We start from the raw sequence: 11,799 nt of genomic DNA on the forward strand, positions 1-11,799 counted from the left end.
CTCAACCTCACGCTCACAAACTCATTTCGACCTCACGCTCACCTCACCGGTCAGATCTCACGCTCACATCACCAGTCTGACCTCACGCTCACATCACTCTAACCTCACGCTCACATAACCAGTCTGACCTCACGTTCACATAACCAGTCTGACTTCACGCTCACTTCGTGAGGTTGAGGTCGAGTGAGCGTGAGTTCCGAACTCGTGAGCGCCGACCTCATGAGTTTGGACACCTATGCTAGTGACTCTAAGGCCTGTTCGATACGGAAGCATTTTTCGGAAGATTTCTTCCAAGAAAAATCTTGGTCATTACCCTATTTTGTAGAGAATTCTGTTGAGTGATTGCAAACTACTGTATATCTTTTAGTGCACTGACGAATTGTGAAAGTTTAGAAAGAAGTTAGAGCATCATCGACCAAAGTTAACTTTCATCTGGAAGTGAAAACTTAACTGTATCGAAATTTCAAAGTTAATTTAAAACAATAAATTGTTGATGGATAATGAAATGAAAATATGATTGTTTTGCTTTCCTAGCGTCTTATATGAAGGGAATTAGCAATGGACCTGAATTGTGCAGTATATTTGGGACGTATGATTGAAGAAGTAAAGAAGTATGAGAACTGTAATAAACACATTAAAATTATGCTGAATTTAATTAGTGTTAGCATCAGGCAGCACCTACACAGAATCTATCGGACCCGGATCCGGATCCCCCTCAAAACTTCTTCACTAGACATTCACTTGTACACTTTCATAATAAAACTATAATCGTTTAGTAGAGAAATGACTTATGTAACCTAAAGATTTGATGTTACATTTCATCTGTACTCTTTCTTTTCTTTAAAAAATCTAATTCTATATACTTTTTTAGAATATAGATGGTGGAACTTAACAGTTAGATATCTCGGCTGTAAAATTACATCGGATCAATCGTACATAGATGTAATATCTTATAATATTGGATCCCCCAAACTTTGGACTCATCCAACAAAATTTTCTGAGTGAGCACCAAGTCCGTCAAATATTTTATCACGATTCGTTCGTATGATCATTTCTATTAAGTTTCATAATAATTTTGTAGAAAAAGAAGTCATATTCGCCCACTTTTGATTGATTGTATAAGATTTCGGGGTATTTGAATATGCTTTATGTCTCCGTTGGGACTCCGAAGATTCTAATAGCTCTGGTATTTTCCGTGGTTTGGTTGACTTCATGAAGCTCGTATCATCCTCATTTGTATAGTGACCAGTGTATGTCTTTGGTTGCCTGGTCCCGAGTTCAATTCCAGGTGGGAAAGCACCAAACACATTACAGTAATCTCCCTTTAAAACTGTAAATCTCGTCTTATATATCCTAACTAATATAAAATAAACAGTCATGAAGCGTCTTGAGACAACAATTCAAAAGTACATGGACAAGGTATTTTTAATTAAAGGTACCTCTGCAACTATAATAATAATTTGATATATTGCATGTTTTGTGTATACTGTTAACAGTTCACAAAATAGCATATCTGGCAATTTAATATACGAGATAGCAGACGTTTGCAGTCTAATGGAGATTCCATTAGTATATTTTCGTGAAATTGATGGTGAGTCTGTAGAAAGAGAATGGCATACAACAAAATTCGTGAATATGATAGTAAATAATCCGACGTTGACTTCAGAAACTGAAAGTTGTTTTTACTATACTAAAGAATATAAAAGCATTTATAGGAGTGCCGTAGCTCAAAATAGTCTCAGTGCACTAGCTATAGTATCAACAGAGAAAAATTGTAAAAACTAAACTTCAGAAGAATTATTGATAAGTTGATTGCCAGAAAAAACATCAGAAGTGATTTCATATACGAATGAAATGGAGTATTTGTTTATGATTGGTTCTGTTTCTGTTCTATATAAATAATTGCTGGTCTAATCACTGTTTTGTAAACCACTCCTGTATTCCTTACCGTGATTCTGCAGTCACACCGGACGCTATATACTTTCTTTTAATTTCGCCGTGTCTGTTGTATTCTGTGCGTTATTTATACATCTATCCCCGTTCTTGGTAACAAATAAGTCTAAATATTTATTTTTCTTTTTAGTTCATTTCAATCTGTGGTACCTAAATGAGTTCCCGAAAAATCATTTTCTTCAAAATTCCCGAAAAGTCGTCGAATTTTTCCCGAATTTATGTGTTTATGACAGCCTATATGATGACATTGGAAAGTCTAATTTATTCCATAGATAATAATATCATCATAATTATCCTGCCATTATTGGTAGATCACTTGCCGCAACTGAGAAGCTTCCATGCTCCATGAGCTTCCACTAACCTCTTCGTCTTCACGTACGATTTTCTGTTTTGATATCGTACATTAATTGTAGTTTTCCTTCGTCCCCTTCCTCTTTTTCCTGCCACCATCTCCTCTAACACGTCCTTTATGATACAATTCATTCTTAGCCAATGTCCCAACCAGATAATAACGTAAGAACAATGAATCTGACGTTATTAGGGTAAAAGCAGAAGCTCCGTAAGTGAACACCTAAAATTTCCTTTTAAAACTCGTGATTTTGAAAGATTTATTTTAAAAATCTGCAGATCTTCAGACAAAATGTCTGTCTTTGTCATACATGAATTGATATGCGAAAAGAACAATGGAACGCTTCCTTTTTTTTTCCAAGGAAGTGGAATTGTGTTTTCTTTGTCGTCGATAAAAAAGGCTTGTCTAACAGAAATAAATGTTTTGAACTTGACACGAATTCCTTTTCAGTGATATGCATGTGAGACCGGTGAAAAAGAAAGAGCGGAAAAAACAAAAACAAAACGTGTATATCAACGTTCTGGATGATAGAAGAAATATGCAGTCAATCAACTTATGGGTATAAATTTACACATTCGAAGATAGTGTCATTGAGATTTCTCAAAGAAAATTGAAAAACAAGAAGATAAAAGAGCAAAATTGTTCTTGATTAAGCGGAAATACGACCTTGGTATCATGGAGAGTTGGCCTGACGCAAATTGAAAATCTTTCATACACAATGGTCCGTCGCTAATAGGCCTATATATCTTGACATTATCATTACGTACTTTAGTAGGATCTGTCAAGTGTAGCTTTTTCTTCTACCTTGCTTTCCTTCCACCACACTTATAATCACATCTCTGATAATATAATTTCTTTGGTGTTCTAGCCAATCAACCTTAGTTCTCCTCCCTCCCTTGTTTTCCTTCTCTTACAGCTACAACCACACTCTCACAATATAATCTTATCTCAATGTTCTCACAAGCATAGTTTACTGCGTTCCCTAGTTTTGCTTGTATTATAGTTACAATCAGATATCTCATACTACAATTTCTTCTCAGTGTTCTAAATAGTTCGTTTTCCATTTCCGAATTATTCTTGTTGTTGGTCTTCCCCCCCCCCCACTATTTCTAATGATTCTTCATTATTTTAACACTTTACCAAGCTAAACTTCTCCTTTCTTATCTAGATTGTTAGATAGAAGATAGAGCAATCTATACACGAAAATCCATTTTCTTCCACAACTTTTTATCATAAAAACCACGAAGCTCCACGCAAGCTAGGAGAGCTTTTAACTTCCCACAATGCTCCAGGCAAGCAGAGTATGCAGGAGGCCTCAGATTTCCAGGCAAGCTCGGAGAGAAAAGTTGACCAGCTGAAAGTGATGTTGGTTGAGACGATGCTTGGAATTTTATACCTTCTTCTGACTTCATACCTTTAGCATGTACTTATTAACATTAACCAACAACATTTTTAACACATGAAAGTTACTAGTGTGCTTGATGAATGAACAAATATATGTTCGCGCATGTGAACCTAAAAAAGTGAGGAAAGTTCAGGGAGAAACATGACTAGTCCTGGACTATCCGCTTTCTCTTGGTTTCTGACATTTCAGTACCCGTTACGGACACAAGTGGGTTTCTCTTGACATCGCTGCATTTCCTCTCGCAGTTGTTGTTTCAATCATAAAATTATTATTATTATTTTGACAAGTCGGGTTTCTCACACAACTGATTCATTTATGTAAGATGTAATTTAGTGAATTTTCTATACGACAATTTCAAGCGTTTTGCACATTTTAGTCAACATCGTATTGTGTTATCAATCAGAAAGTGAGTTGTAGTAATAGTAATAACAGATTTTGCCCACGCGCTATAGAATTGCAAAGTACTTTTATTATTAGGTCGCACAGAGAGTGGTATAGAATAAAAACACAAGGCGCCATTCGGTAGTAATTGTTGCAAGTGCCACAAAATAATTATTTAGTTTTGTAGTTGTAGCACTAGAATGAGATTTAAATATAAATTTACCATGTTTTGGACAAATTCCAAGTTTACCCTTTCGTACTCCTTCGGTTGTAGGATTCGAAAATATTCTCCCTTTGTTTCATACTAAATTCTTGTCATTATACAGTGGGACCTCTATAACTCAAAACTGAAGGGAATAGACAAAAATTCGAGTTTTCCGAGTAATCAAGGCTCGAGTTATCGACCTTTTCGACTAATCAATGTTCGAATTATCAAGATAGCCACAAGAAAAATCGAGATACAGAGGTTTAGCGTTCCTCATTAAAAGTGACTATATAACCTCCAAAACTTGAACTTTTATTCTTTCAGCCTCTTGTGAAAGTTCCTTAAATTAAATAAGATGACTAGTGAAAATAAACTATTGAACATGTATTACTTTAGAGGGGGCTTTCATGTCTAGACATGAGTAAAACACAATTACAGTACACATTACCAACTATGACAGAACTAGCAACAATGACAATTACGTAAAAGAATTGCTATGTATAGCTTCGAGTTATCGAGGTTCATCAAGAGAAATTCGAATTATAGAGGTAAACTTCGAATTGTAGAGATTCGCAGATACGAAAGTTCAAGTTACCGGTGTTTTTAAAAATTATTATGAAACCTTTAAAATTCGACTTATCACACTGAGAAAAATATGTTCTCTGGACAGCGGTATATTGTACAAATATACGGTAACCTCTTGCTTACTACAGAAATCAGTACGGAACATACGTTATCCGTATGCTACATAGGCACTGACTTTAGATGTTACATCATGCCGTTGCAGGATGTCTAACATCTAACAGTTTTCTGTATATCACATGCATAAACTTATTCTACATTCCTCAGCTATATGTTATATATGTCCATTTGTATGTGACATCCTAACCACTTATATTGTTTCATACGGAAAGTACTTATAGATGGAATACTTATGCGGAAAGTATTATAAAACATGCGTTTTCAATTATACGTCTGTTGTACGTTCTCAAAAACTACAGGAATTATGCATGTAACCTACCTTTTTAAGTATGCAATCTACATTTTTTTTTCTCAGTGCAAGGTTGTAGTTTTTAAACATTCGACTTACTATTTTAATTAACATTGAGTGTTATGGAAAGTTCAAGGAATTTGAGTTATCGTGCTTCAATTGCAATTCCCCCCCCCCAAAGTTTGAGGAATATATACTAATATACTAGTACAAAACGTGAAAGTCTTATTCGATGGTGCTCTTGCTTCCCCCCCCACTTCCCCCTCAAGCGAAGTCTGAAATGAAGCCCTTGTCTGTGTTACTCGAGTTGTGTTAAATTTTGACGAGAGCCTGGTGCTATTTCAACTCCATTGCACGTTTGGGGTGAAATGTTAAAATAGTATTCGTTAAATAAATTACTTGATGTGATGAGGAATTATTTTAATAACACACCATTGATGTTTTCTTTCTCTTTTATAACATTACAGCAAAAGCTTTTAATACTTGTAATTACAAGCTCTCGCAATTATAGGATTTAAACAGTGTTGATAACTTTATCAATGTTTATCACATCTCCGCAAAGAGTTGTGATATCGAAGTGATATAAACGGCAAAATGATTTGTTTGTCAATTGCAAACGACACAAGTAACTATACTTAACCTTTTTATATATTATACTTAACCTTTTTTTAAAAAATAAACCTATTCAAAAAATTTCAGATTTTCCAGCCCTTGTAACTTAGTTTCTATTTTTTCTAAACAACTCATATCATGACCATGGTATTCAATGCTGAGGTACTTTCGATGTGTTTTATCCTACCAACTCCGTTGTGCTATATGTGTGATAGAGGCCTTCAAACGTTGAATGTTTGTAACACTATAACATCCTTAGTTTGCAACACTGTATAGTAAATGTGCTATTTGAAGTTTTCGTTTGATATGTTGATTTGAAATGTGTAATAATCTGACGTAGTGCTATTTGAAAAACATAAGTTAATATTGGGTTGACAACACTCTTCATCCAGTGGTGTTACAAAATACCTAGGACGTCCTCTTCCTTTTCTTGGTACAAAATTTCTCTTCTCTTCTTTCTACGATTTCTGAGATATTTACTACTATCATTATAAATGGAACACCCTATATATAGGGTGATTCTTTATAGGGTTCATAACTTCAATTAGTTATAATTATTTATTGGAATCACATACAAACTTGGTTTATATGTCATTATACTGCAAAACACTTCAAGTTTGGCTCGCGTTGTGAGTAGTTGCGGAGTTGACCACACGCGGCGCCACCGGTCAGTCGTTGAAAATGGTGACTTTCACTGGTGTGGAAAGAGCTAAGTGCGTGTTTTGGTTTAAAGAAACTAAGTCAGCAACGAGTGTACAACGTAAGTTTCGCACACAATACGGCAAGGAACCACCCAGCAGAGCAGCAGTGTACAAATGGCACCAGACATTTGTTGAAACAGATTGTTCAGTGCGACACACAAAGGATCCAGGGCACTCACCCGTGACTGACGATATGGTGGAAGCAGTTAGGGAGAGTTTTGTCCGCAGTCCTCGGAAATCTACACGACGTACATAACAAGAAACTGGTATCACTCAGATCACTGTTTGGCATGTATTGCATAAAACGTTTGTTCATGAAGCCATACAGACTGTCCTTGGTTCAAGCATTGAGTGAAGCGGGTAAACATACCCTACATGAATTCTGTGTTACCATGTTGGATCGCATTAGTAGTGATGACTCATTCTTGAACAAAGTGGTATTCAGTAACGAATAAACTTTTCACCTTTCCGGCAGAGTCAACACACGTAATTGTCATATTTTGGGCACGTAAAACCACATGCGTACGTGGAACTGGTTCGTGACAGCCTCAAAATGAAGGTATTTTGCGCTGTTTCCAGATGAAAAGTGAATGGACCATTCTTCTTTCCTGAGAGCACCATCACCGGCATCGCCTATCTTGACATGCTCCAGAACTTCCCTGTTCCACAGTTAGATGAAGATGACCACGATGGCCGCTTATAGTAGCAACAAGATGCCGCTTCGCCACACTACCTGATAGACGTAAGAGAATTTCTTGTTCAGCGTTTCCCAGATCAGTGGATAGGTCGTGGTGGACTAATTGCCTGGCCCCACGGTCTCCAGATTACACGTCACTTGACTTCTTTCTGTGGGGGTTTGTGAAAGGTAAGGTGTACACCACTCCCCTACCTGATAATGTTTATGAACTGAAACATCTCATCACAACAGCCATTGCGGACGTTACCTCCGAAATGGTGGCTACTGTTTGGCAGGAAATCGACTTTCGTTGGGGTGTGTCCAGGATGACCGCAGGTGCACATATTGAGCCATAATGGATTTGTCATAAAAGAAAAAAAAAGCTTGAAGTGTTTTAGACTATAATGACATATAAATCAAGTGTGAATGTGGTTCCAATAAAGAAGTGTAACTGATTGAAGTTGTATACCCTATAAAGAATCACCCTCTATATACCGTCCGCCCAATACACACACACACACACACACACACACACACACACACACAAAGAATCAAAAGTCTGAGGCCACAGGCCAACTTTGTTATGAGTAAAGGATGCAACGCAAAGCAAAGAGAAATCTAAAATCAATCGTTTCAATCTAAAATGATGATTTCTTTCTTCACCCGCACCAGCACCTACAGCCCACTCGTAAGGTGTCTTGGGGCCATGGTGGCTCAGTAGTAGAGCGTTCATTTCTGGTGTATGGAGTCCTTGGTTCGATCATAGCTTGCGCCAAGTGAATTTGGTGGTGGACAAACACCGTGTGCTTGGGTTTTCTCATGGTTCTTCCGTTTTCTTCCACTTTCTTCATTCCACCATTTTCATTCATTTCTCATTATTACCGTCTTCTTTAGTCTAGCCAGCATAATCGTAGGACGTAAAACTTAAAGATTACATTTAATTTCATTTTCATTTCGTAAAGTGTCTTATGTTAGTTGAAAAAGCAATGCTCTCGGTACATTAGACTGTCCTAACAGAACGGATGCGCAAAAATTAGGGTCTACATGGTGAACTTCCACATCGAATCCGTTTCCTAACAATACTGTATTATTGATATGGTGAAGATCCAAGGGAACAGCCTGCAAACCTGGCAAATTCGCTGTTTCATTTACCCTGAGAGAGAGAGTTATTAGGTTCTTCAGTGACAGCCTTCAATAGGCACATCGTCTTCCCCTCGTGCTGTGGAGAAAGAGGGTTAAGTAGGACTTTCTTCATATACCTTCATCTCTCTTCTTTATTACTTCTACTTGTGGATACATCCACTCCTTCCTTTACACCTTTCCTCTTTCCACTCTACATTTTACACTTTTCTGCGCCGTTTTAGCTGCATCCATCTGAGTACTGTAACGTACATACATTAGCTTATGTAAATATATTAAAATCGTGATATGCATATAATTATTTTTTTCTAAAATTTACATGTTCACATATGCTTTCCGTATATTAATTTGCATTTAAGATAGAATAAGTAAAGGATTAGTTGTGGAAGTAATTGTGTATAGTTTATTTCATTTTTGTGTTTATTATTATTATTATTATTATTATTATTATTATTATTATTATTATTATTATTATTATTATTATTATGTGTGTTATATAAATGTCAAGGGTAAGGATTAAATCAAGATTGAAGTTAAATTAAACACCTCGACTGAGAATAATATGTACAGAAAGCAATGCTTTGGAAATCTTAGGAAGTTGGACAGTACATCGCATGAACACAGCACAGAGAAAAAAAAAGTTGGGAGATTCTTTATCTCAAGGAAAAGAACACCCAAGATTTAAGTGCAGCTGGTCCAGGGTTGCTAACTAGAATTTTCAGAAAGAAGAGAATATGGATGAATTTTCAGGGTGCATAAACCTGCGATAGATACATATGGGAAAATTACTATGGTCAGAGACGATGTGACATGTAGTCTCCAAGTCGGATGCAGCTATTGTTTAAGTTTGCTTGCTGGAGTTCGTAAGTACATGCGAAACTTCGACTACAAAGAGGTGTGATAATTTTAGAAGTTGACCAGAAGTAACACCTTTTGAGCAGCTAGCATCATTTCCAACGGAAATTCCGCCAGCCAGAACCAAACCTAGGATTTCGCAGCTCCCCTCACCTCACCAGAGAAAACCGAGGAACGGAGCATTCCATGTAGAATCCTTCACCCCTGTAGATAATTTTACTTCCACAAGTAATTCTTTCAATATTGTAAAGATTTTCTTGGTATTTCGTTAGTGTAGAATATAGCCCAGGTTAGTCGCTGTATTGTGTTATTTTTGTGTCGTATCAAAAAAGGCTTATTTCAGTACAGGACGGCAAGTCCGGCAGTACTTCATGGAAGGAATGCATGATAGATGTAAGAGCATAAACATCGTTTATGTTAGCAGGCGACGTCCTGAGGGGAAAAACTGCACCAATATGGGAGAAAATGTAAAATTTCTATGTTTTTAAGATATGACAGCATGTCACACTTACAAATAAGCTGTCTTATTGTATATAGGTGTTAATTCTCGTGTGTGCTATGTTGACAAACACTTTAATTCAACAAAAACAATGAAGATATGACAACTTCACATAGCAACCCCTCACACAGGTGAGTGGTCGCGGAGAAATCCCGCTAGGTGTCAGGACCGTCAGAGCTGCATGAGAGCAGCGTGTGTTATCAGCTGAAAATTAAACAATTTTGGTGAGAAAACGTGAAATACATTTTAATAAGAACATGATTAGTGTAGTGCTATGCATCATTTTAAAGCTGGGCATTTCAGCTACACTGTGGATTTCAGCTTGCGTTTCAGCTTGCGAGTATCTATTAACAATTTTAAATGATGTACATTAGAAACAGTGAAAGTGTAAATTCAGGTCAGAGGGGACAATGACCTCTGTAGGCAACCCCTTTTCTTCCCCACTTCAAACCGTGATAAGACTCGCAAAAGCTGTGGAGCGAGCCCAGCTTTTTGTGTGGAAGGTGGTTTTGACAAAACCAAGGAGGCAGGGGGAAGAAAGGCAATTCGTGTCTGGTGATCGGGAGAGAGGTATCACTCTTCGTGTGCTCGCGTAGAAAAACTCGGTTTTTGACGGACAGAGAAATTGGTGTCTCTGTTATACTAAGAGACAGTGTTAGCTACAAACATTTAAGCTCATGGTATGAGCTATGTACGCAAACATTTTGTAAATACTTATACTATTAATCATACATATAGTCAATATTTATCTTAGTTCAGATATTCTTCGTAAAATGTGTATATAAATTATATCTCGTTGTTAATCCTGCGCGACGAACTTCGCAACTGTGTGCGTTAAGTACAGGACAGTGGTGTACGAACATTTAATAAAGTATGAGCAGGATATAATATAATCTATTAAACGAACCTTATAGTGTCATCTTCCCTTTTCTATTGGGGGTGATGAAGTTAGATAGTCGAGCAATAGCCACCTAACAGGCTGGATCGCGTTAGGTTAGGCGAAACAACCTGTGCCAAGATCCACTGCAGACACAAGATCCAGAGAATTGCTAATTGTTCTCTGAATATTCGACCGAAGGCGAACCAGGAGGGAAGCAGAGTATCGTCATGTTTTAATGTGGAAGAGAAACATGACCTCCGTGGGACCTACGTTTTGCTAAGCGGAAGATAGCAGAGCCAACGGCAAGGATCAAGAAGAAGACCGGGAGACATCCAGGAGAAGAGGAGAACCACCGAAGATGCGTCGAATCGTGCACGAACATTTAATCTAAATAAATCAGGCCTTAAAGTGAAAATAAACATTTCGGCGAAACAATCCTGAAAATTTCAAATTTTTTTTTTTATTGTAAGTCACAGTGTATAGTGTTGTTGCGTGTGTTATTACACCTAATTAAAAGCTTATCCAATGAATTTCGTGTGCACATCATTCTTCACAGGAAGTCCTACAAGGTATGTGATCAGTGTGATATTATCGTGTCTTTTCTTTCAGCTGCCCTGGAGTTGTCAATGTCCGGTAAAATGCGGTCTCCCAACAACCAAGTGTTGTTGTGGGAGTGAGAATTAGTATTGCCTCTAACCACCTGGAGAAACACGTAGACCTGGAACTTAGAGTCTCTCTTTTGATCTGAAATGCTATCCTAAATTACTCTCATTTTGTTCATTCAATTACTTTATCTTTTATATTACATATATTGCTCTACCGACATTTTAAACTTAAAAGCTCTACCGACTTAGCTAGTTATTTACATATTTTTCAGAACATTAGCATTTCAAGAGTAGCATATTCAAATTTATTTAAATTTTGATTCAATTTGCATAATAATTAATTTATTTTTCACGCTACGGCCTTCCCCTTTACAGTACTTACCTCTTTTTCTGAACTTCGCTCCCGATTTTGAGCTTTTCCTGATTTTGACGTTTCCCTTTTATGAGTGGCCTCTAGTTCTGGACAATTTAATTGTCATTTCAAAAATTCTCCTATTGAGGTACACACGATATATATATATATATATATATATATATATATATATAT

Source organism: Thermobia domestica, chromosome 7 (assembly GCF_964235325.1).
Source record: "Thermobia domestica chromosome 7, izTheDome1.hap1.1, whole genome shotgun sequence".
NCBI classification, from domain to species: domain Eukaryota; kingdom Metazoa; phylum Arthropoda; class Insecta; order Zygentoma; family Lepismatidae; genus Thermobia; species Thermobia domestica.